This window comes from Balaenoptera acutorostrata, chromosome 19 (assembly GCF_949987535.1).
Source record: "Balaenoptera acutorostrata chromosome 19, mBalAcu1.1, whole genome shotgun sequence".
Taxonomy (NCBI): domain Eukaryota; kingdom Metazoa; phylum Chordata; class Mammalia; order Artiodactyla; family Balaenopteridae; genus Balaenoptera; species Balaenoptera acutorostrata.
In genome coordinates, this window is record NC_080082.1 from 34368412 (window position 1) to 34393869 (window position 25458).

At 54.1% G+C, this 25458-nt stretch overlaps 1 protein-coding gene across 6 annotated transcripts in view; it reads right to left on the minus strand.

Annotated features, from left to right (window-relative positions):
- Positions 1-25458, minus strand: part of ADCY7 (adenylate cyclase 7) — a 61165-nt gene that overhangs the window by 31399 nt on the left and 4308 nt on the right. Inside the window, exon 1 of one of the 6 annotated variants that reach the window (XM_057533799.1) lies at positions 16206-16303. The exons of 3 other annotated variants lie outside the window; for them this stretch is intronic. The gene's annotated coding sequence lies outside the window, so the exon portion shown is untranslated. Of the gene's footprint in view, positions 1-84; positions 268-10380; positions 10400-16205; positions 16304-25458 lie in introns of those variants that run through there. 2 more of the 6 variants (XM_057533801.1, XM_057533800.1) reach the window with 2 other exon arrangements.

Sequence of the window (25458 nt, forward strand, 5' to 3'; positions counted from 1 at the left end):
AATCAACATTACTTCAATTAAAACAAATTTATAAAATTTGCATAGTGCAGCCCACTAGTTTGCCACCTCTAAAGCTATACTCACCAGTCTTTGTTCCACAAGAGGCATTTCTTGAGTACTAACCATATATGCCCAGCCCTGTGCTAAAGGGGTCACGAAACAAGGTAAGGTCCCTGCCCTGAGAAGCCCCCACTCCAGGGCACGTGTAAAACAGGTGTCATGCTGTCACGCCAGGTGCCTGCACATACATCTCCACTCTCGCCTTCATAACCTAAGGCCAAGGTGTTACAGCCATTTTACAGATGCAAAATTGAACCCAGAGAAGGAGAGTGCCTTGCCTAAGATTACACAGCTGGAGCTGGTTGGTAGAAGGGCTGGGATTCAAACCTGGGTCTGCCAGCTTCCAAACCAGGGCTCCTCGGCCCAGCCTCACTGTCTTACTGAATTGAGAAAGGCTTCCCCATGGAGCTCCTTCCAGAAGCAGCAGGTCCCAGTGACTGAACCAGTTGTCAAAAGTAAACACAACAAAAAAAAAAAAAAAAAAAAAAAGTATACACAACACTGCCTGTCCCTCCGGCCTGGTGCAAACACCAGTGCACCGGGACTGCCAGGCCGAGAAACCCCAAACTCCAAGGAGCCAAGGCAACTCCCCGCAGCTGCTCCATCCCCCAGGCAAAGCCCCCGGAGCAGAGCTGTGGGTGGCCAGGACATGCACAAGTGTGCATACGTGTGCACGCACACACACACACACACACACACACCATGGAGCCTTTCACCCCCAGATGCCAACCTGCCCTTCCAGGCACACAAAGCCGGGCTGAGCCAGGCATGGAGAGAGAGGGATTAGTTGAAAGATTCCGAGAGTCTTGGGAACTCAGGCCTCGTAAACACTCCTCTTAGGGATCTAATTAGGCCACTTCCTGGGCAACGGCAGGCGGGAGAAGAGGCAGACAACAGGCAGTACTGGGCACGGAGACTAGGCACCCAGGGACCCCGTCCAGCGCTGGCAGTACAAGGCAGGGCTGGGAGGAAGGGCCGCACTTCTCCCTCCTGCAGACAACGCAGCACCAACAGGCATCTCCACAGGCCAGCTCCTCTCCAGGAGCCACCCCACAAAGTGAGACCCAGAGGCCCCCTCTGTCAGGGCAGGTTTCAAGGCCCCTCTGTCCAATCTCCAGTTCCTCTGCCAGTTGCCAACTCAGCTGATAACTGGGAGGGCCCCTGTGAGGCCCTGGATGAACTCCTTTGCCACGTCTCCAACAAGTGTTGCCGCAACCTCAACTTGCAGGCCTCGGTGATGGGGAGCTCATCCCCTCTCAGGGCAGTCTTCTCCAGCGCTGGGCGCTGCTCTGGCTGTAAGTCCGACCTTAGGTCAAGCCAGGCCCTGCCTCCCTGTCACTCCCTCACCCCCACCCCACGGGTCCTTTGTGAACTCCAAAGACGCAAAGAGCAGAGACGTCGAGGCCCTTTTACCTGGAGAGGCTGGACTCCCAGGGCTCACTCACTGTCACTCACACCTCACGATACCTCTGGTAGGGGAGCAGCCCCACCTCACGGAGGAGGGGGACCCCAAGGGTCCAGGTGGGAGGGTGTTTCCCGCTTCTGCTGGACATGGTCCCCTCCCCCTCTCAGCCCTGGTTCAGGGGTCACATGACCCAGGTCTGGCTCATCAGCACAGTCTCTCCCAAGCCGCAGTGACTGGTTTAAGGATGGACATGTGACCAAAACCACGTCAGTGAGAATACTCTGGGACGTTTGCTGGCCCACGAGGAAAAGATGCTCTCTTTGCCAGCGGCCTGGAGCTGCTGGCAGCCACCTGGGCCACCACAGTAGACAGCCCACATGAGAAGGAAGCCCACACGGAGAACTGGTGAGAGACAGAGCCCTGAACATACCCGCTGGGGCCCCCAGATCCAGCTGTGTCTGAGGCTCAAGCAACCCCCAGATACTTACTCCCAAGGGATAATCAATACCCCTCCCAGCTGAAGCCAGGGTGAGCTTCTGGCACTTGCAACCAAGAGTCCCAAGGTCCACGTTGGGCCTCCTGCCCCAGTTTGCTGTGTCCAGAAAGCCCTCGTGGCCCCTTGATGAGTCCAAGTCGGGAGAAGTTAGCCCAAAGGTGAGAGCGGGCCCCAGCAGACGCAGCCAGCCCTGGCTAAGGCCTCCTCTGCAGGGGCGCCGGCCAGGGAGGGGAACCCTTCCCAATCCCCACCCCAGCTCATACCTCTGTCACCGTGTCCCAAACTAACCAGGGCAGCAGGGGGCCCAAGGCTGCAGGAGGCCAGTACCCTCCAGAGATTCCTCCCCTGCGGGAGGAATCAGGGAGCGGAGGGGTATACTTAGGTAGAAACTGATACCGGCGGAATCAAGCTCTTCCCCCAAGCGATCCTGGTGGACTCAGCTCCCCGCAGCCGCAGGGCCCGTGACTGAGCAGGACAGACCATCACAAAACCTACTGACCTCTTACTGTGTACCCAGCACTGTAGTCTCTCTAAATCTGCACCCCTGCCCTGTAGGTAAGACGGCTGTGTCTGTTTTATGGATGTGGGAGCTGAGGCAAAGAGAGATTCAGTTACTTGCCTGAGGTCACAAAGCTAGTAAAAGAGAGCTGGGATTCAAATACAGGCCCCTCAGGGTCCTGTCCGTCACCCTCCCAGTGCTGACATTCCCAGAGCCCATAACATCTCAGAATGCCAACCCCTTTCTGCCCTCCCCCTTCAAGGCCCCAGACAGAGGGTGGGGGGCAAAGTGGACTCCATCAAGGTACCTCCCTCTGCCTTCCTGGCGCAAGATGAGGCAGCCATGCCAGGGAGTCTCCTCGAAGCCAGCAAGATCCAGGGGGGCCTCTTCCTCCAGGAAGCCCTCTGAACTACCCCATACACACCGTCTTCTCCCTTCCCCGCAACAAGACAGGACTGGGGTCTTCTTGCCAAATACTGACAGGCGGGGTCCAGGTTCCTCAGCTAGAAGAGCTGCTGGAGATAGGGCGCTGGGACCTCGAATTATGACTGCAGGACTGGGCCCTCAGGGGTGCTCAGGAAGTCCTTCCCCAGCGGAACTGGCTGATGTGGCGGCACCCCCAGCCCTACCACACCCCTGGGGGAGCTCTAGCCCACCCCAGCTTTCACAGACACAGACAGGATACCCACTTCCTCACCCAAGCAATACTGGCAGGAACCCAGCCCGGCTTCCTCTGGCCCTGCCCTGGCAGGCCCCGGAGCTGTACAGGGCCTGGTGGCCCCAGAAAGGGGAAGTGGGGCCTTGGCGTGTGAAGCGGGGCAGGCAGGCAGGCAGGCAGGCCTAAGGAGAGGAGAGGGCCCACTCAAGCCCCTCAGGCCGGACCCTGTACCCATGCCCCGCCCAGGTGACCGTACGGCTGCAGCCAGGAACCCACCAGCACAGTCTTGCCCCCTAGGCCAGCCCAGTGCCTGGTGGGCTGGGTCACTGGCAGACTTTCTGTTTGCTGAGGGACTCATGTTAATGCCACCTCCCTCAGGAGACCCAGAGCTCTGTGAAGGAGAGCCAGCAGCTGCTCTGCCCAGCCCCGGCCTGGCACCTAGGGGCACCCAGAAAACCTCATGGGACTAAGGGCCTCCCAAGCCTTAGCTCGTGCTGGGGCCTAACCTCCCTCCCCACACCATTCTCTCCTGGGCATCTGCCCCCCTCAGGAGGCCTTCCGAGACTCCTATCAAACATCCCCGCACCTGCCTCACCAAATTGTTGTGGGATTTAAGTCTGTGTCCTGCAGCTAGGCCCTGGCAGATGCTTGTGGGACGGACAGATGGATGAGCCAACCAGCTCGAATCCTGAGCCAGGCAGAAAGGTGGCAGAGAGCAGGCAGGGCGGCTTTGGTGAGGGGGCTGGGGGGCGGGCATCAGGGCGGAAGATGATGAAAACAGACAAAAGGGTCTCCCCCAGAACAGGAAGCACCTGCTGCATCACACCTTTCCGCAGATGAGCTGTACCTGGGAGGGAGGAGGCTGGGTTCAAATCCTAGCTCTGCTGCCCTTGGCCATAGGAGTGGCAGAGTCTCTCACACTCCGGGCCTCAGTTTTCTCATCAGTAAACTGAGGTGCTGATACCCAAGTTCGGGGGAGAGCGAGGCACAGGTCCTCACAGCCAACAGGCCAAGTTTGTGAGGACAAAATAGCAAATGCGCCCAGAAGGAAGGCTCAATTCCTAGAGCTGAGGAAGCCCACCCATGAGGTCCAAACAGGAGAGACAGAGGTGCACAGGGGGCAGAGCCCCTAACGACCCTCCACTTTATCTCCCCACCTCCTGGTGACAGTCTGCAAAGCCACCAGGCAGGAGCAAAAGCCGAAGCCCCCAATAGCATATGCCCCCAGACAGCCCTGCTCCCCAAGAACTCCCAGTCTGACTCTACCCCAGCCTCTAGGGACCACAAGCTGTCACTCAGTCTCGGGGTCTAGAGACCTGTGTTCCAGTCCCAGCTCTGCCACTAACGTGTGCTGTGACCCTTACCCGATCCGGGCCTCGGTTTTCCCTCTTGCAAAGGAGGTGGTTATGTGAAACCTCTGAGGCCCAGCTCCAGGCTGGGCTAGCAGCGGAGGCTAAATCATAAAACAAAGAGAACTGAGGAAAAGCTGAAAAGCCTGCGTGTTGTCATCTGGCCCCAGAGGGCTAATTCCAGGGGTGGGGTAGGGAATTGTTCTTTGCTCCTGAAATCCTCCCTTCCACTCTTCCGTCTGGATTAGGCATTACCCTAGTCAATCTCTCCTCTAAAACACAAATACCTTGTCACCCCTCCCCCCCAAGGCTCCAGCCGCCAGGGATAATAAATCCAGTTTGCCATCTCCTGTGCCAATTCTAATGATGGTTAGTGATTGCCTGGGAAGAGTTCATCTATTCATTCACTCACCTTGACAGAGATTCATGCATTCATTCCTTCCGCAGATGTGCACTAACACCTTCTATGTGTCAAGAGGAAACTCAGCTCCAGGCACAAGTTTTCAGAAGGCAGAGACCTTGGTGCCCCCTTCCCCCAGGTGTCTGCAAAGGGCTCTGCACACAGGAGGTGTTCAGGCAACAATGTTTATTAACTGACCAACTAAACAACCAGGTTCCCATATTGGAAAGAACAGCTATATCTTCCCCCAACTCTTGCCTGAAATTCCACCATTAGTTATTCATTCCTTTAAGCACTATCTTCACTAGGCTCCCCCTTTAGAATGAAAACACTTTCATGCCCATGTTTCATTCCTGATCCCTTTCCCCTCAATAACAAAGAACAGAAAGGGGAAGTCTAGCTGGCCTTCAGGGACCTCATGTGGTGCTACTTCTGCCCAAGATGGCAGAACACTGGGCTTCCCACGGCCCACCCAGACAGTGGGTCTGCTGGTGACAGAAGATTTAACCCAGAGTAGCCACTGTCCTGGAAAGGGCAAGAAAGATTTAGGTTTAAGTCTTAACTTCTGCACTGCTAGTTGCCTGTTTAAAAAGTCAGCAGAGCCCAGAGGAGGCAGAGAAAGCTGGAGGCATAATTTATACCACGATGATTTCCAAAGAGCAAGAAACCATGAAAGAATTCTCATATAATGCTGTAGTGAATAAGTCCTTTCTAACCTGACACAAAACCTAAAAGCCATAATGAAAAGACTGATAAATTCAATTACAATTAAAAATTCTTTTTCTACATAGTAAAAACTATCAAAAGCAAAATCAAAAGATGAGCGAGAGATTATGGGACATTTGCAATTTTTATCTCCCTAAAGAGCTAATCTCCCTCATATGTAAAGAGTTCCTACAAATCAAAAAAACAATAACCCAGTAGAAAAATGGGAAAAGAGGATGAACAGAAAGTTCACAGAAAGACAATACAAATCTCTTAAATATTTGGAAAGCAGCTGACGTCACCCATAACAAGAGAAATGCAAATTAAAACTACTATGGAAAACCATTTCTACCTACCCAATTGGCAAAGATCAAAGCATTTCATAAATCTGTGTTGGCTAGGCTGGGGGGAAACAGACACTCACGCTCACCCCTGGCGGGCGTGTGATTCAGCACAACCTCTGGGGCAGGCCGTTTCATCATATCTAACGGACTCACTAATGTACACACACAGCTTTTGACCTAGCAAACCTACATCAAGTAATTTATCCTACAAACACTTTCACATGTGTGAAATTTGACTTATGTACAAAATTATTCATTGCAGCATTATTTGTAATTGCAAAAGACTGAAAACAATGTGTGTATCAGTCTGGGGAAGATAAATCACAATACATTCTTACAGTGGAATACAATGCAGCTACCAAAAAGATGCAGCAGCTTGAACCATACTGTGGAAGGGTATCCTGTGAAAAATCCACATGGTGAAGGTCATGCCTAGAATGGATTAGGATTGAACCAGGACACAGAAACACCAAAACTGCTGCTTTGTCAGAGTGAACAAATCTTACTTCTCCTCATTTTCAGTTTCTATTTCTATTATTATAATGTAGCTTATGCAATTTTTTTTAAGTTTTCAGTAGAAAAAACAAGATCGACCACATACATAGTGCCTATCGTTAACAACACTGTATTGTATACTTAAAATTTTTTCAAGGGACCTCCCTGGTGGTGCAGTGGTTGAGAATCTGCCTGCCAATGCAGGGGACATGGGTTCAGTCCCTGGTCCAGGAAGATCCCACATGCTGCAGTGCAACTAAGCCCGTGCGCCACAACTACTGAGCCTGCACTCTAGAGTCTGCAAGCCACAACTACTGAAGCCCATGCCTAGAGCCCGTGTTCTGCAACAAGAGAAGCCACTGCAGTGAGACGCCCACTCACCGCAACAAAGAGCAGCCCCCGCTCGCCGCAACTAGAGAAAGCCCGCACACAACAACAGAAACCCAATGCAACCAAAAATAAATAAAAATATATTAAAAAAAATTTTTTTTTCAAGACAGTAGATTTTACATGTTCTTATCTTAAAAATAATAATGATAAACTAAAAGGAGGGAGGAAAATTTAGGCTGTGAGGGACAGGTTTATGGCATGGATTGTGGTGATGGTTTCACGGGTGTATACTTATCTCCACACTTATGAAGTTGTATACAATAAAAATGCACAGCTTTTTGTATGTCACTCATACCTCAATAAAGGGGTTTTTTATTTTTTTTATTTTTTTATTTTTTAAATTAATTAATTTATTTATTTTATGGCTGTGTTGGGTCTTCGTTTCTGTGCGAGGGCTTTCTCTAGTTGTGGCAAGCGGGGGCCACTCTTCATCACGGTGCGCGGGCCTCTCACTATCGAGACCTCTCTTGTTGCAGAGCACAGGCTCCAGATGCGCAGGCTCAGTAATTGTGGCTCACGGGCCCAGTTGCTCCGCGGCATGTGGGATCTTCCCAGACCAGGGCTCGAACCCGTGTCCCCTGCATTGGCAGTCAGAGTCTCAACCACTGCGCCACCAGGGAAGCCCGGGTTTTTTAAATAAATACATAAAGTAAAAAATAACGACCCTAACAGAAAAACTCAAAGGGCAATATAAAGCGACTGATCATTGAAGTGACGCTCTAAGTTTAATATATTAACATGGAAAGATGTGTTCCTGGCATGTTTGTCGGGGTGTGTGTGTGTGTACATATATAAATATGTATGTGGGGACTTCCTGGTGGCACAGCGGTTAAGAATCCACCTGCCAATGCAGGGGACACGGGTTCGAGCCCTGGTCCGGGAAGATCCCACATGCCGCGGAGCAACTAAGCCCGTGCGCCACAACTACTGAGCCTGTGCTCTAGAGCCCGCGAGCCACAACTACTGAGCCCGCGTGCCTAGAGCCCGTGCTCTGCAACAAGAGAAGCCACTGCAATGAGAAGCCCGTGCACCTCAACAAAGATTAGCCCCCGCTTGTCGCAAATAGAGAAAGCCCGCGCGCAGCAACGAAAACCCATCACAGCCAAAAATAAATAAATTTTTAAAAATTTATGAAATATGTATGTGAATACACAAAAAATAAATAGATCCTGTAAACGAAAGAAGAAGAAAAGGAAAACGAGCCCCAGGTCCATCACGTCTAAGATGCATGACCCTGAAAAAGTTACTTATCCTCCTTGAGCCGCACTTTCGTCATTTGAAAGAAAGGGAGAATAACATTCAGACCACCCAGGGCTTTGAGGGGATTCAGTGGAGGTGATGCAAGCAGAGCACGGTGGCGGGGGGCGGGGAGGGGGCTGCACCTGGCACAACACGCCAGGTTAAGACGACAAGCACTACCAAGTTAGCAGAAAGGGCCTCAAGGGCTGTGGGTGGGCTCAGAACCTGCCCCTTCCCCTTCAGCCCACTGTGTCATGGGCCTCGGCACCTAAGAGGTCAAGGTGCCCCGGGCCCCCTCCCTGCTCTGGAAGTGGCCTAGCCTCTGGGGTGGATAGAGCAGCGTCAGCACCTCGGGACTGCTTTCTGGGTACAGGCAGCATCATCACCGCATGGGCTCACACATCCACGCAGAGCCTAGCTGGACCTCAAGCGAGCAGCTGTCCACTGGGTCAAGGAAAGCGGGAAGGTGGGCCTGAGCCAGAGAGAGCTTCCAGGTAGCACCGAGTCCTCACCCCAAGGCCTCTAGGGCTGTGGAGAGGAGAGGAGAGGAAACACAATGCCCGGCCCTCCAGACGTGCTCTGCGCACTCTGAACCCAACTGGGAGACAGAGACAGGAAACCCGACGGGAGGCGCCCCTGCCATCAGCCTCCAAGCACCTGCTGGGAAGAGGCAAGGTCCTTGCACTCGGACCCCCAGGGCAGGTTAGGGGTGCTCTCCCTCTGTTTCCAGCCAGGGGAACCAACTCTGGGATCCTAAGCTCCTCGTCCAAAGCCTCCTGGCTGGGATTCAAACTCAGAGCTGCCCACTCCAGGGCCCAGGCTCCTTCTTAACCCTGTGTCTGCATTTCCTGAGGGGCGCTCTGCCCAACAGCAGGGCCGTGAAGAGCCACACACACGACACTTTCTGGCCCTGTGTCTGCATTTCCTGAGGGGCGCTCTGCCCAACAGCAGGGCCGTGAAGAGCCACACACACGACACTTTCTGGTCACACGCAGTGCTGGGCTTAGCATTCTCTTCCTCCTTCTCTAAAGATACCCTGTGCACATTAGCAAATTAAAGGTTCTGAGAAGTCCTGCAGGAAAGCAAGCTGCTGAACTAATAAACACAGCTAAGCATCTCCCAGTCTTTTTGGTTCACGAGGCCCTTTTTGCATTAAATCTCTAAGGAATCCTCTTGGGGAAATGCTGACTTTGGCATCTCCAAGACTCGGCTCAGGGATCCTCCCCCAAGAAGACTCCCTGGGCAACTGTGGCTCACAGAGGCCACTATCTGCCCCTTTTCTGACAGCCTGGGAGCTCCCTCAAGCTGGGCCCCGACTCCCCCACCTCCACCTTCCCCTGGGCTGGGCTGCGTGGGCACACAGGGACCAGCCCTGATCTTGGCCTCCAGGGTAGCGTCAGGGGAAGACTGGAGGAGGCCCCGCCCTAGGGCAGTTTTCTGCTGGGGAAGCAATCTGCCCTGGGGAAGAGAAAGTGGGAAAAGGCACTGAATACCAACCAGGAAAGACCCTCCTGTCATACTTCCTGCCTCTCCCGTGCAGGGCTGTGAAGTGCCCCCTGCCTCAGTCTCCTCACCTGCCATAAGCAAAGCAGTGCGCGGGATAGAGACCTGAGGTCCAGCCCCGCTCTGCCTCTCGCCCTCTCTGGGCCTGATTCCTCCAGGGGTAGGGAAGGCCCCCAGGGTCTGCGAGGTCCCTTCTCACTGAGACTACCAGAGAAGCTAGCCACAGAGAGGGCAGCGGGAAAGGCACATGGAGAGGCACCTCCATGCAGAGCTCAGCAGGCCCTGTCGGGGCCGTGGCCTCCCCAGCACCCGTGAGGCAGCACTGTCTGGTCTGGCTCCCAAAGCCATGCCTCCCCCAGAGGCACCCCCCCTCGGACTCCCGCCACACCAGCCACCAAGAGTGCCCGGCCCTAATCCAAGATGCTAAGACCCCCCTTCCCCAAGGCTTCCTGAGAACTGTGCGAGGTCAAGGGGGCACACGGGGGGCAGGGGCGGGAGGGCTGCCTGGTGAAGCCCAGCCCAGAGCCCGGAAGAGCCCTTCTGCAGGGGAAGCAGCCCCAGCCGACCTCCCCCGCACCCCTAAAAGCCTGGCTTCCGGAGCCACAAACACAGGGGCTCGGGAGCCCCTCCCCACGGCTGTCCCCCGAGCCCAAGCTCCCCATTCCTACTTGGGCACCCCTTCCTTCCAGGCTCCGCTGGGCACAGGAAGTCGCTGTGATGGAGGCTCAGTCCACGGCAGCCACATGCCCCCCAAACCCAAGCCTCCCCTGGGGTTTTCCACCAGGGCTCCCCACGCCTGTCCGCGACCCCAAAGACAACGAGCCCCGTCCTGCTCACCCCCGGCCAACCAACTCCTCCAGGGCTTCCTGAGACCTTCTTCGCGGCTGTGTGATTTGACTTATTTCGGTTCCCCAAACAAGCCCCACCCTTTTGTCTCCAGGCTCAGACAGCCTAAAAGCACTGCCTACCTCCCCACCCCCAAACTCCCTCTGCCTGGCAAACTCCTACCGGCCCTTGAGAGCCAGGCTGAGCTGCCACCTCCTCCAGGAGGGCTGCCCAACCTTGACTCAGTGCCTGCACTTCCCACCACAGAACAGGGCCCCTGGCCTGTCGCCGCCCGATCACGCGATGCCTCTACGAAGGCCGATGTCTGGCCACGCGCTGCCCTGCTTTCAGGACCCAACAGTGCCTGGCACATAGCGGACACTCAAACCCCAAATTCATGAACTGAGTCAAATACAGCCCGCCCTGAACTGCAGGGTCTGGCCCCCAACCCTGGTGTCCCTAGTCCCATCTGCTTGAGCTTTGGCAGGTCACCTGCCTCTCAGGCCTCGATTTCTCACCTGAGCGATGGGGACGAAAACATTCCCCCACTCCCCGGCCTGTTCTGGCAGTGAAATGACCTCGTGGCTATAAAAATTCCTTATAAATCCAGAAACTTCGCACATGGAAGGGGGCCAACCTTGCTGTGCTGTTTCTACCACAGGAAAACAGGGCCCCAGCCTAAGGCTCCCGCACTGCCATCCAACAGGTGCCCACTGGGCTCCTGCCTGTGCCAGGTACCAGGTGAAGTGCTGAAGCAAACAAGATGGACGCAGGGTCCCTTGGGAGCCCATGTTGCGGGGAGGGAAGAGACGTGTGCCAAAGAAGCCACACGAGGCAAAGAAATGCCAGGGTGGGAGAGGGCCCAGCCTCAGGCCGCAGTCAGGAATGCAGGAAAGCCTAGGGGTTGTGAGCACAGGCTCTGAGACCAAACAGGCGAGACCCCCGCTCCACATCAGAGGAGCTGTGTGACCTGAGGCACGTTAATTAACCTCTCTGGGCCTCGGCTTTCTCATTTGTAGAACGGACTGGTGATGGTACCGAATGCCCAAGGGCCTCACACAGAGGCTGGCACACAGGGAGTGCTGTTACGTGGGTCCGCCCCAACTGGCTCCAAACAGGAGGGGTGGGCCTGAGAAACTCTGACATCGCTCCCACCCCATCATCTCCAGCCGGGCCCAGGAGAGAGAGAGAGAGAGAGAGGAGGTGGGCCTTGGGGGGCAGGGATGGGCAGACCCGGGAGGTCCCTGGCCCGCCCAGCAGGGAGGTGCGCAGGAATAGGGTCAGCCTGACTACTGCAGAGATGAGGAGACTGAGGCCAGGAGGAGAGGACGACCACCCCAAATCCACATCCCCCACTGAGTGAGGCCAGGGAAATGTGCCTCCCAACAGCTCTGATCAGGAAAACACACTCGCCCCGAGGCCGTGGAGCCCTCTGGGCCTCAGTTTCCCCATCTGTGCAGAGAAAGGCCGCACCCCTGGATCTTGGGCCTCCCCCTGCTCGGCCGGCCAGTGATGCCAGGAACCGTCGACCCAAGTCAGCTGCACCTGAGGTAGTGAACTAAGCCGCTTCCAAGGGGCAAGAAGGCCTGGATTCCTGGAAGACAAAGAGGCCTCCAGCAGGTGCTCCGGGTCCTGAAGGTGGGTGGTGGTACCACTGACCGCGTCACCCCCAGGGGCCTCACGATGCCCGAAAGCCAGGCCTGCCACGCTGCCACCCCCAAGTGGGCACGAGTTCCCCCCTGGGTCATCCACCCCATCACCTCCAGCCCAGCTCAGAAGAAAGCAAGAGAAGGTGGGCCGCGGGGGCCAGGATCACGTCTGAGGACCAGGGTACCCACAACAAAGGCCTCAATTTGTTTCTTTTTCCTCAGGCACAGCTGCAGGGTAACTTCTTTCAGAGCTCAAGGCGGCGGGGGCGGGGGGGCGGGGGCAGACAGAGGCACAAAGAGGAAGAGAGAACAAGGAGGGTGCTCCTGGCGCCCCCCGCACCGGCACCAGCAAGAGGGGGTCTCAACACAGAGCCAAGGGGCAGGGGGAGGCTGCCAAGTAGAGCAGACACGCTTGCGCCCCGTCTTCTCCTGAGCCCGAGGACCCCGGAGCGGGTGACACGAGGCAAGAGGGGGCTCGAGGTGGGGAAGCACCCTAAGCAGAGGGGATGCATGGCAAAGGGCAGAGGAGGCAAGCCGACCTGCTGCCCAAGCCAGGGGGTGGGCCCAGAGTGCCTGAGACATAGAACTGGGGGCGGGGGGGGTGGTTTGCCAACACGGCGAGGGGGGCAAAAGCCAGGAGAAGGGGTTCAAACGTGACACCAGACAGGAGGAACTAATTGACGCGTGTGTAAGAGGAACCCAGGAACCCCACGGGCCTCCTCTCCAGGGCTGTCCCAGCCCATCTTCACAACAGGGTGGGCTCAGGTCTATCCCCCAGCACAGCACTTAGTGCCCCAGAAAACGCCTGTGAAATACACCCATCAGAGATCAGCAGATGCAGGGAGAAACGACGATCCCAGGCATCATGGGGAGAAGGGTAACCAAAGAGGGAATGAGCCCACCTCTGCCCAGGGCTCACGCCCCGCCCCATCCCGACACCTTGTCCTCCTTCGAAGGCTTGGGGTGGGTGTGGGCGTGGGGAAAGGGGAGCCCAGGGAACGGAGGCACTTCAGCCCAGCAGGTCTGCGCCCAGGACCAGGCAATGCCCCAGCCATGACGTAGCCCCTTGTGAAATGCATGGGCAGCGGCAGGTTGAGCCAGATGCCAGTGGCTGTCAGGTGGGCACCGTGCCACCCTCCTTGGGGGGTGGTGGCAGGAGGAGCCACAGGTGGGCAAGTGGAGACTCCGCAAGCAGGCTCAGCCGGGAGGGTGGGGGCAGAGCTGGAGGACCCCTGGAGGGGCTGGCAGGATTCCACACACACAGGCTGGGGGGCTCACCACTGCCAGGGACCTCTAGGCCTCAGCTTCCTGGTCTCAGGTGCCTGGGAAGCATTTTTCACACATTTAACTTTCCCAGCAACCTGCCTGGGCGCTGCCATTTTACAGATGAGGAAACTGAGGAACAGAGAGACAGTGATTACCCCAAGGGCTACCGGCTACCAGGGAGGCCTCTCAGTGACACCCCTCAGCCGGCCCTGCCCATCCTCACCTCCGAGGCTCCCTTCCCTCCCACCCAAGGCAGGACGGGGCAGTAATGACAAACACCTCCACTTGGGTAGTGGCTTCTCTGTGCCAGCCGTACCACGTGCATCCCTTCGTTTAATCCTACAACTACCTGGCACGTTGGGTAGCGTGAGCAGCCCATTTTATAGATGCAAGAAACTAGCTCAGCCCTTGCTCATCTCGCACACTGCCGGGAGGAGGCACAGTGCGGTTGAACCCAGGCCATTACAAAGCTCTGTCTGGAGACAGGTTGGACGCAGTGACCTCCAGAAGACCCAGCTCCTCTGGCGACTGTTCAGACGCCAAGGCCTCATTCACTGAGCCAAACTAACTTCCAGCTCTTTCTACACAGGCCTTCTTAAAGACAGTAAACGCCCCAAAGGTCCACCATCAGCACTTCCCTCTCATCCCTAAGACCCGACCCCACAAAAGGCTAGAATCGGCCACTCGGACTCAGGTGCCCAGTGTGACCCACTCTGCCTGCTCCCTCAGGGGGCCCTGGAACTTCCCCGGGCAAGTTAAGCACTGCCCTTGGCCTGGGCAACGGGATGTGGAAAGCTGCCTTCAGCTCAGCGCGAATGTGCCCAGGACAGGAGAGGTGAGGGACAGGCCACCGGCCACCCCTTGATGACCCCTGGTAATGGTGGGATGGCAAGTCATGGAAAATGCAAAGGGCTGGGCCATCCACCTCCCCGCTGAGGCAGGACTCGAGCACGGGTCCAAGAACACACGGCCCAGCTGGGGCGCGACCACTGACTCAGCCCAGCCACCCCGCAGTGAGGGCAGGCAAGACCCTCCGCCAGGAAGGCTCCCCCGCACCAGCCCTCCAAAGCCACCCAGAGCCCCTGTTCAGCTGTGCTGCCCCCCACCAGCCTCCCCAAAGGCACAGCGTCCCTACCCAACCCCAGGCCTCGAACGCGGCGGCTCTCCGTGAGAGGTGGTGTGTGCAGGTGGACGCCCCCGGGGACCGACTCCCTGTGTGGCCCAGGACGAGACGGTGCCCTGCTGGGCCTTGGGCTTCTCCTCCATCAACTGGGGACAGACGACACTATCACACAGGGTGGCGGGGAGGCAGGGGATGGGTTAGACCAATAGTTACAAACTGTAAAGGGGGGTGCACATGCCCAAAGTGATGTCAAGTCGGGCCTCTGTCTCCTCTTGAGAAGCACCTCTGGCTTGTGTGGAAGCCCCACTCCTGCCCCACTCCCCACCCCCTACCCCCGGCTCACTGCGCCAGCCCCCAGCCCCGTAGGGCCCATAGGAAGACTGCCTCTCCCCAGACCCACTCCTGGCGAAGAGGCCCCGTGAGACCACCCTCACCCCCGACCCCTGGGAAAACGGCCGCCAGTAAACAGTCGCTTCTTTTCGATGAATGACCACTGGCGACTTCCCCACTGAGGGCAGAGAATGCGCACAACCTGAGCGTCCCCTCCCCTACACCAGGAGCCACAGGAAAACTCCAGGGAGCCCAGGGCCCATCTGGAGCGGGGAGGCCCGCAGCCTGGTCAGAACGGAGGGCGCTCAGACGGGCCTTCCAGACTCCGCACCCCGCTAGACGCCCGCGCTTCCTGTGGAGCCAATCCCACTATACTTCCTCTTAAGTCTACCCGTTTCATTTCTGTGTCTTCTTCGGCCTTGTCCAAGGCAAAAATACATGCATGAAGTCACAGATCCGATGTCCTATTTCCAAATTTTTTTTCTGAAATGTATTAAAACGCATACCTACACGTGAAGCATGTTGATCCACCTCCAGGCTAAAGCAAGGTCCCCACCCTGAGAAATGCTGGTCTGGTCACCCCTCACATCGTCCACCTGCGTGTCTGTGGCAGAGAGAGCCGGTGACAGCCCACGGTCACACAGCCGTTCCAGGCAGAGCCAGCCTGGGCTCCGGCCACCCGTCCAGGCCTTGGGGACCGGGGTTCTGTCTCCCAGAGGCCCAGCCCAGGCCTCTGCTTTCCCACCCCCCCCCTCCCCTCCCCCCTCCCCTCAGGGCTGGCCAGGGAGGAAGCCCCCAGGGCCAGCTGTCCTGAAACCCATGTGATGACACGGACAGGAGATGCCTGCTTCGCCCTGTGTCTGTGCACGTGTGTTTGGATGAGCGGGCAGAAAGATCCAGAAAGACCCACGCCCCATGGTCCCCACTGGTGGTCCCGGGACCTTGGGCTAGGAGGACTTGGAGGGAAAGAGAGACTTTTCCATTTTCTTGAGGTATCTTGGTTCTTTGCCTCATGGGCATGCATCACTTTCAGGGTTTGGTTTTTGTTTATTCTTTTTTAATCTAACAACATAAATTCAGCTGCACTTCCCCAGTTAACTTTTACTTTCATTGAGAAAAGTACACTGTACTTGTAAATGTAAAATTACAACCCTGTAAAGAAACGTGGGCACCTGAGAGTCAGTCACGGCAGTCTAGGTGGACCAAGCCAAATAAACACCACCACAGTCATAACAGCACCTTCTGGTCAGGCCGGGAAAAGCCGGTGACAAGGCATCTCTTTCTTGTCCACAAGCACCCCCACCTTGCCGTCTGCCCAGCAGCCTCCAAAGCCTCCCCCACCTCCAGTCCAGACCCTGTCCATCCACTCCCAGGCTGGGCCCGCCTGGTGGGGAGGGGCGCCGCCCCGCGGTCCCCTCAGGCCCAGGCCACTAGGACACATGGTGCCCCACCTCCCCTCCCCACGTTACCTGGCTCTCCTCCAGGGCCCCTCGGCAGCTGGGCCAGGGTCAGAGCCAGCGTGGAGGTGGCCACCGCCTGCCCCTCCTAGGCCAGCATCCAGGCTCACACGTGTGAAGGCTCGTTCCACCAGCTACCTAATGAGAGTGAGTCACATCTGGGACCCACAGCTTCCTGCTCTGGCGGTGGGAGCAGCAGAAAGCCTCACGTTCAACCCTCAGCTCAGCGCCTCTCGGGGTGTGTAGTGGGGCTCTCCCAGCCACAGAGAGCCCTCAACAGGAGCGGGGGAAGCTGTCAGGCCAGGCTCCTGACTCCAGTGACTTCATGGAAATTGGAAGCTTTAAGCTGGAACCATTTTCAAAAAGTAAACAATAAAACAAGCACCAAAAGCCTGCATTAGAAGCCCGGCGACAACTTACGGAGGCAGGGAGTAAACGCCTCCCGAATGAGCAATTAGAAGCAAGAGCGGCCTGGCAGGGAGCTGCATCCTGGCTCCGCCACTCACACAAGGCCCTGAGCCTCAGTTTCCCCACTGGGATCATGAGGTGCTCAGTGGTGAGGCAGGAGACTAGGAGGGACTGGGAAGCAGGGCGCACAGACCTCCCAAAACAGAGGGGGAAAGCACCTCCTGGTCCTCAGGGAGCCCTCTGAGCATGTGACATGGGCACCTGGGATCATCTTCTACCTTTTATCCTGACAGTAAACCCTACTGTTTAGTAACAAAGTAGGGAACGGAGCCCAATTTTCCCAGCTGACACGTCCTGCCCTCCCCAGGTCTCCCTTCCAGCTCTTTCCTCAGAGGAAGCAGACTCTTCTCTGCTGACCTGCTGCACCCCGAGGTCCAGCCGCCCGGCACTGGACACCTCACCCCACTGCGAGGTCCCAGCAGGCAGGACCTGTGCACACAGGCTAACGCACCCAGGATCACTATTTAAACACTGACTGTGTGAGGGGCACCATGCACAGCCTCATGAGGAGGTCCTGCTATTATGCCCATTCTATAGAAGAGAAAACTGAGACTCGGGCTACTCACTTGCCCAAGCACACACAGCTTAAAAAAAAAAAAAAAGGCAGAGCCAGGATTCAAACTCAGGTCTGTCTGACTCTATGGCCTATGCTCTCTCAACCACTCACATCATGACCCTCCCCAGGAGCAAAGAAGGGCTTCCCTGGAGACAGGCTGATCCAAATCCCACTACGCCCTCCTTGGCAGGTGCCCTCGCCCGAGATCTCCAAGCCCTGGCACTCGGTGCTCCCAAACCTGCCAGCAAAACTCCCCCAAAGGAGGGGCAACTGCGGGCTTTCTCAGCATCAGGCAGGGAAGACTGGTTTCTCTTGGCTCAAGGTGCCAGGCACAAAGCACAGCCCAACCCTCTCCTGTTCCACTCAGCAGCACCCGCCCTCCGCCCCGTGGGCAGGACTCCTCTCTGGTGCTGGGGACACAGGCGCGACTTGGACACAGCGTGCCCACCACCAATGACATGGCACAAAGATCTGGGACAAGCATCCGTGAAGGCAAGATATGTGGTCCGGAGCTCAGGGGAGAGAGACCTCACCCACCTGGGGGAGGTTCAGGGCCTCCCTGAAGGAAGGGACCCAAGAGAGGGTGTCCCAGGCCTGGGAGATGGCCCAGCCAATCCCTGACTGGTGCGTGGGCGCAATAGGCTGTAGAGAGTGGCAAGGCCGTGAAGTAGTGGGCAAGAAGGAATAAAACTGCAGCAAAAACAAGGCAGACAGTTGGCGGTCGGCCAAGAGACAACGCTGAGCTCTGAGCACATAGTTTGGCCCCGTTTGACAAACCCAGATGTCAATCCCTTTCCCCTCGGGAAGAAACCCCACAGCACCCCAGCGTGTTTCAAACTCCAGGCAGATTTCTGAGAGGGAGTGTGAGCACGGAAGCCATCGATACTACAGTCACCACACCCCAGAGCAGCCCGAGAGGGGTCTGAGCCATCAGGGCTGGCGATTCAGCCCCAACCCAGTCCCTTGTCCCATGAATGTGGGACGAAGAGGCTGAGAGCTCTGCAATCAGAGTCCCCATCAAGTGACCTTGGCCAAGTTACATGATCTTGGCCGCTCAAGGAGCCCATCTGTAAAGTCAGGACAACATCATCCAGCTCCTTGGGAGGCTGTGAGGGTTAGTGAGAAATGTGTATAAGGCACACAGTAAGTGCTCAGTTATAGCTGAAGACAAAGGAGGCTGGACAGAGGGTGTCCTCTCAGTTTTAAACCCTAGATCCTGGCTCTACTGTAGGCCTGTCCTGTTCAAAGAACTTCCATGGCTTCACGGTAGCTCCTGAGTCAAGTCCCGGCTCCCTCCCTTGAGCCTCCACACCTGGCCCAATTCGTCTTTCCATCCTGATCTCCTTTCACCCCATGATCCAGCTGCTTCACCCTGCTATGCCTTGGCTCAAGCCTTTCTGCCACCAGAAATGGTCAAAATGCTACTCATCCTGCCAAGACAAGTACAAATGCCACCTCTTTCAGGAAGCAATGCCCCATCGTCACCTCCTCTGGGCCACAGTGCCACAGGCCTCTCCTGAGAGGATATACACTGTTACCTTCCTTCTGTAGCATCCATTTCCACTTCTAGTAACAGCTCCCTATTCCTATGGAGAACCAGCCCTTCAGGGGTGGGCTCCTGATCAGTGCCCATTGAGGAATGGGCATGTGACTCCAAATGTTGAATTCTGGGACTCTTGTTGGAACTAAATGGAAAAAGAAGATGCTCTCATTTCACTAGGCTGGGAGGATATGAGCTGGAAGCTGCTGGGCTCGTCTCTGCCACAGCGGTAGTCAGCCTCCGATGACCCTTGCCTCCTGGTGTTCACGCCCTTGTATGGTGTCCTCCCACACTACCTGGGCGACCAACAAAATACTGCAGAAATCACATGTTTGACTTCTGAAGTCATGAAAAATACTGTGGCTTCCACCTTGCTGCCTCTTGGATTACTCCCTCTGGGGGAAGCTAGCCAACGTGTTGTGAGACACTCAAGCAGCCCTGTGGTGACGAACTGAGGCCTCCTGCCCACAGCCAGCACCAACTTGCCATCCGTGTGACTGAGTCACCTCGGAAGCAGATCCTCCAGCCCCCGTCAAGACTGGACTGATGCACTCTCACTGTAGCATCCCTACCTGATCAGGAGTGACAGAGGGGCACCTCTTCTCTTCCAGCAGACCCACCCCCCCCCCCAGTACCAGGGACTCAAGAGGCCTTCATGACATTTCTGCCAAATTGATCTGCACCCCGAATCTCCTAACAAGAACATACAGCAGAAACACAGAACCCACTCTATGCAGACAGCAGCACTCCCCCTGCCTGGGAGGACAGAGCAGTCTGGCTCGGTACTGGTGTCAGGTCTGCTGGCCCCACTCCTCCAGGCCCCCAGCTCTTCCACGCTCTGGGCCAGGAGATCCCCAAGGAGACAGCCTCACCGAGGCAGGCACAGCCTTGTGGTCCCGTCACTCACCCTCCTCCCAGAATGATTTTTCACACTGGGGGGGGGGGGTGGGGTGCATTCCAATGCAGTGACTCACCTCTGGCCCCTCTGCCATCATCTCTTCCCAGTCGACTGCAAGCTCAGGGATGTGCTAGGATCCCTTCCTTCCCCAGGCTGGGAACATATGGAGATGCTCTGGCTCACTCCTTCAGTCCAGAGGAGAAGGGGCCGACTGAGGTCATGCGACCAGTTACAAGTTATAGGATGGAACAAAGGCCTTCACTCCTAATCAGTGGTGGTCCTAAGGGGTGACCTGGGGTGAGATACAAGGCCACTCCAAGAAAACACATGTGTTTATAAGTAAACAGCATCTTTGCAACCAAACTCAGCTCCCTTAGCCACTGCCCCTCCTATGTAGAAATCTAAATAGCTGCTGCTTGTCTCAGTTAGAATGCCAGACGAGGAAAAACGAACAACCCTGCATCATGTTGGTGGTACAGCCTGCCAGAGGGCAGGGGGCTGACTCCCATGACCCCCATGGCCCCAGCCTCTGCCAGGCCTCGGGGATAGGGCTTTGGAGAAGGAAAGGGGCAGCCCAGGTCACAGTGTGTTGAGTAACTGCAGAGAATCCTAAAAGAACAGATGTGAAAGCAACTGCCCTGCCAACCAAAAGTCCTTATTTCCTTTGAAAAACTTGGCAGCTGGGCTACACCAGCGGCCGCCCGTCCTTCCCCACACCCCGTCTGGTGTGAACTACTGATGCACAGGGAGGGAGACCATGACCCTCCCTACAGATCCTGGGAAGGAGGTTATAGAGGTGCCACGAGGTGAAAACAGACCTTTCGTTGAACAATATCACAGATGTACGTATATTTTTTTACACACAGGAAAATCCGGAAAAATATACTCCAAATCTTAGGAGTTATCGCTAGGTGATAAAATTTAGCACAGTTTTAATTGCATATTTTCTTGTTGATGCCTGTTTTCCAATTTTCTCTAATGAAAATATACCTCCCATGTAATTAACAGATAACAGGGAAAAGCAACTACTAAGAAGAAAAAGCAGGAATAAGGAAAAACAATGGCCTGAGACTGGAAGGTCTCCACCCAATGCCAAACTCAGCACCACCTGTAACCAAGTGAAAATGGAAAGTTTTTATGATAACTTAAAATATTACTACCTTAGGGACTTCCCTGGTGGTCCAGTGGTAAAGAATCCGCCTTCCAGTGCAGGGGACACAGGTTCAATCCCTGGTCAGGGAACTAAGATTCCACGTGCCAGGGGGCAACTAAGCCCGCGTGCCGCAACTAGAGAGAGAAAACCTGCATGCCACAACTAGAGAGAAGCCCGCATGCCACAACGAAGAGCCCGTGCCGCAACGGAAACATCCTGTGTGCCGCAACTAAAGATCCGACGCAGCCAAAAAAATAAAGAAAATAAATTTTAAAAAAAAAACAAAAACTACTACCTTAAAGCCACTGAAGATCACAAAAAGAGATTGAACCAGATAATGTGGGCCTCCCAGTAGAAGTTTGCAACCCCATTTCCAATGTGCTCTTGTGTGGAAAAAAAGTCAAAACTAAATTAGATCAAGGCTCCAGATACAACTACCAATCTATATATAGGAGGTTCGGTGGATAAAAAACACATTAAGCATTATAGGAAGCAAAAAAAAAAACATGGCACGAGAGAGACTGAATTAATATCAATCATACAGATGAAAGAATACTTGAGAAATATATCAACCAATCTCATTACATAGACCTCATTTGGATGCTGATTCTAAAACACTAAAATAATATATATATATTTTGGACATTTATGAAACAATTGGAAATTTGAACACAATACACTGCATGGATAGCTATGATCTTAAAGAATATTGCTAAGTTTTAGGTGTGGTAATAATACTCTGGGGTTTTTTTGTTTTGTCTGGTTTTTTTTACTCCTTCTCCTTTAGGAATAGTTCCTCGGTATTGCAGGTTCAGTTCCAGATCACTGCAATAAAGCAAATATTGCAATAAAGTGAGTCACACGAATTTTTTTGGTTTCCTAGTGCATATAAATGTTATGCTTACACTATACTGTAGTCTATTAAGTGTGCAACACCATTATGTCTAAAAAATGTACATACCTTAATTTTAAAAGACTTTATTGCTAAAAAATGCTAAAGATCATCTGACAAGGCAAGGTGGCCACAAGCCTCCAATTTATTAAAAAAAAAAAAAAAACACGATACCTGCAAAGCACAATAAAACGACGTATGTCTGTACTACAATTTTTACCAATGAAGTGATATGAGGTCTGAAGGAGGGAAGTGTGTGGGAGGAGAGATGACTCCAGGTTGGCCAAGAGCTGGAAACTGTGGCATCTAGGGGATGGGTATATGGGGGTGGACATGCTATTCTGTCTTCCTTTGTGGGTGGTTAATTCTTCCATAATGAAATGTTGAAACACTGTCACCGTAAGAGCTCTGGCATCTGTTGTCTCATTTGAGTCTCACTCAGTGAAGGCGACATGTTCAGTCCCTTCCTACAGATGAGGAATGCCCCCCACCCTGCCCCCAGGGAGTCTCAGAGCCAGTAACACAGAATCAGCCTCAGCCCTGCTCCCGACTGGGAGGGGTGGGTGCACTCTCAGCCTGAACCCCGAGCACAGGCAGAGACGCCCCCAGGCCCCTCTGCGGAAGCACAGGAGGCTGCAGGGCCGCAGGCCCCACCGTCGCGTACCAGCCTGGAGCAGCGGCCACCTTCTCCCTCGCCTCCACCTCCACCCAACTCCCGCACAGGAGCTTAAAGGCTTCCAGTACCAGCCTGGGCGGCGGCATCTTAACCCCTCTTCTGGCAAAGCCCTCCGGTGGGAGCCCCTCCCCGTCGCATCCTCTGACCGCAAAGCAGTTTACCGGGGGAGCGGGGCGCCCGGGACCTCCACGCCTGCAGACACGGCCCAACCGCAAACCTGCATCCAGTCTGCAGTGACACAAACCCTACAGAAAAGAATCCCCAGTGTGTACAAAGACTTACTTATGGGCTACTTAACGCAGTGAGCTAACTGCAAAAATACTGGAAAAAACCCTAAATGTCCAGCAATAGGGGACAGAGAAAATCAATCAGGGCTCCTAGTACACCAACTGCTGGAGCGGGCCTGATACGTGTCTGAGAACTCCAGCAACTCCACTCCCAAAGCCTGGGGGCAAGCAGGACAGACACAGTAAGAAATGTTCTGATGCTCATTTTTTTTTTCTTGTCATATGTTTAAAAAAACAAACAAGAAATCCTCTGGAAAGACGTACACCAATACACTAATAGGTTACATTAATGGGTACAGATTCTGGTTTTTCTCCCCACTTTACTGCTTAGGTTTTCGGATTTTTTAGTAATAAGTGTGAATTATTTGGGTAATTAACACAAAATTCAAGCCATCTGAAAATAAAAAATGAGCTGACCTTCTCCTCCTCCCCAGGAATGCTGCTCAGTCTTGGCCCAGGAGGCAGAAGTTGCCTGGCTGTGGGACTTTCTCAAGGCCTCACGGCCTCTCTGGGCCTCAGCTTCCCCATCTGTCAGACACCAAATCCACCAAGTGAGCTCTTCCCACCTCCTCACAGAGCCTGTTCCCTCCTCTGTGAGATGGGTACCACAAGGCGCACCCACAAGGCCACATACACGACACCTGCCTAGCCTCCCCTCCCCCGCTCCCTGTGGACTGGTGCCCTCATTTCCAGCCTTTGCTCACTCCTCTGCCTCTTGGGCACCTGGTGACCCTACACCCAGCGTGGTGGGGAACCAGGGGCGTCAGAGGCCAAGCGCAGACTGAAACAATCCCCACGACCACACCCCCAGATCGCCACCTGCTCGAGGCTGACACGGTAGCCCCTCCAGTCCTCTGACCTCCCTCCAGGAAGGTGGTATAGCCCCGATTTACACAGAAAGAACCAGAGACTCAGAGAAGAGAAGTAACCGCCCATCTACACATACCAAACCAAGATGAAGACTGCAGCCTGGGGGCCCTTCTGAGGAGAGTTCCTCCTACACCCTCCTCGTGGGCTATCAGCAAACCACCCTGTACCCTTTCTGGAGAGCCAGGCGCACTGCTTAGGGCTGCGGGCAGGACCAAGGGAAGACGAGGAACATGGTAGGACACACCAGGCTAGAGCCACAAACCTTCTGGCTCCTCCTCCTCCTCCCCTGCAGCCCCCCAGCCCCTCTCCACACAGCTGGTAGGTGCTCAAGTATAGGTTGAGTAAAGGAGGTGTAATGTTGCACCCTCTGGCTGGAGGGGCAGGTGGGCGGAGGGGAGAACCCAAGGCGGGGCATCAGGAGGGAAGGGAAGAACCCAAGCCTTGGCCTGGCACCCTGGGATCAGGTGTACAATGGCACTCTCCCAGGACAGCAAACTCAGAGCCCCCAGAGATCAGACGGGACATCAACCAGTGACGCTGGCTGGCTGGCTGGCTGGCTGGCTGGGGACTAGGGTAAACTGGAGGCCCAAGCTCTGTGTAAAGAGAAGCTGCTGCCGAGCTTCAGCCAGTAGCTGCCACAAAGGAATGTGGCCAGTGTTGCAAGCCTTCTGAGTTATCAAAGGAAATCAGAAATCTGGGTTTTTACAGAAACAGACTCACAGACATAGAAAACAAACTCATGGTTACCAAAGAGGAAAGGGTGGGTGGGGGTGGATAAACTAGGAGTATGCGATTAACAGATACACACTACTGTATATAAAATAAACAACAAGGATTTATTGCATAGCACAAGGAACTATATTCAATATTTTGTAATCATCTATAATGAAAAGAATCTGAAAAATATGTATTTTTTTAAATTTATATATATATAATTACATATATATAACTGAAAAAAAAAGAAATCTGGGGGTTTTTTTACATAAAATCTCATGGTTGCAGATGCTGGCAATTAATCCAAAATAAATTTTAAGCAGTTCTCCTATCAGTGCTCTGGACTCACTGCTGTGTGGCCCTGAGCAAACCACTTAACCTCTTTGGGCTTCAACTGTCATCTGTAAAGTGGAAAAATAACACAGGGTATTGTGACAATGAAGTAAGACAAAGACAAAGATGTATACTTTGTCCATATTAATGATAACAAAAAGCAACACTTACAATAATAGATAATGTTCAGGGAGTGTGAGGCACTGTTCTAAGTAACATCAGTTAATGTCATTTCATTCATACTATTAGATAGGCATATTTTTTAACTGTGTATTTTGAAACAGTTTCAAACTTTCAGAAAAGTTAGATGAAAGCTACAAAGAACTCTCCTATACTTTAATTCATATTTGCCTATTTGCACCATTTTGTCTCACTTTCTTTATTATCTATCTATACATATGTTTCTCTTTAATATTTGAGAGTGGTTTGCTTATACGGTGAGCCTCTACCCCTAAATATTTCACTGCATGTTTCTTAAGAACAAGGACCAATATAGTTATCAGGTCATTTAATATTGATACACTACTTTAATCTATAGTCCATATCCAGTTTCATCAGCTGTCCTAATAATGTCCTTTATGTAATTTTTTTCAGCCCAGGTTCACATACTGCATTTGGTTGTCACGTCACTTTGGTCTCTTTTAATCTGGAACTGTTCCTGGTTTTTGAGATAAGTAGTCTTATTCTGTCTCCATTTTATAGATGAGAAACTGAAGCTCAGAGAGGTTGAAGTACCTGCCCAAAGTCACACAGCTAGGAAATGTTGAGCTTGGACTCAAGCCCAAGAGGTTCCCTCCAGAGCCTGTGTTCTTGTCCTCCAGGCATAAAAGCTTGCAAAGAATAGCCTTTGTTGTTAATAACTGAAAACAGCAGCTCCC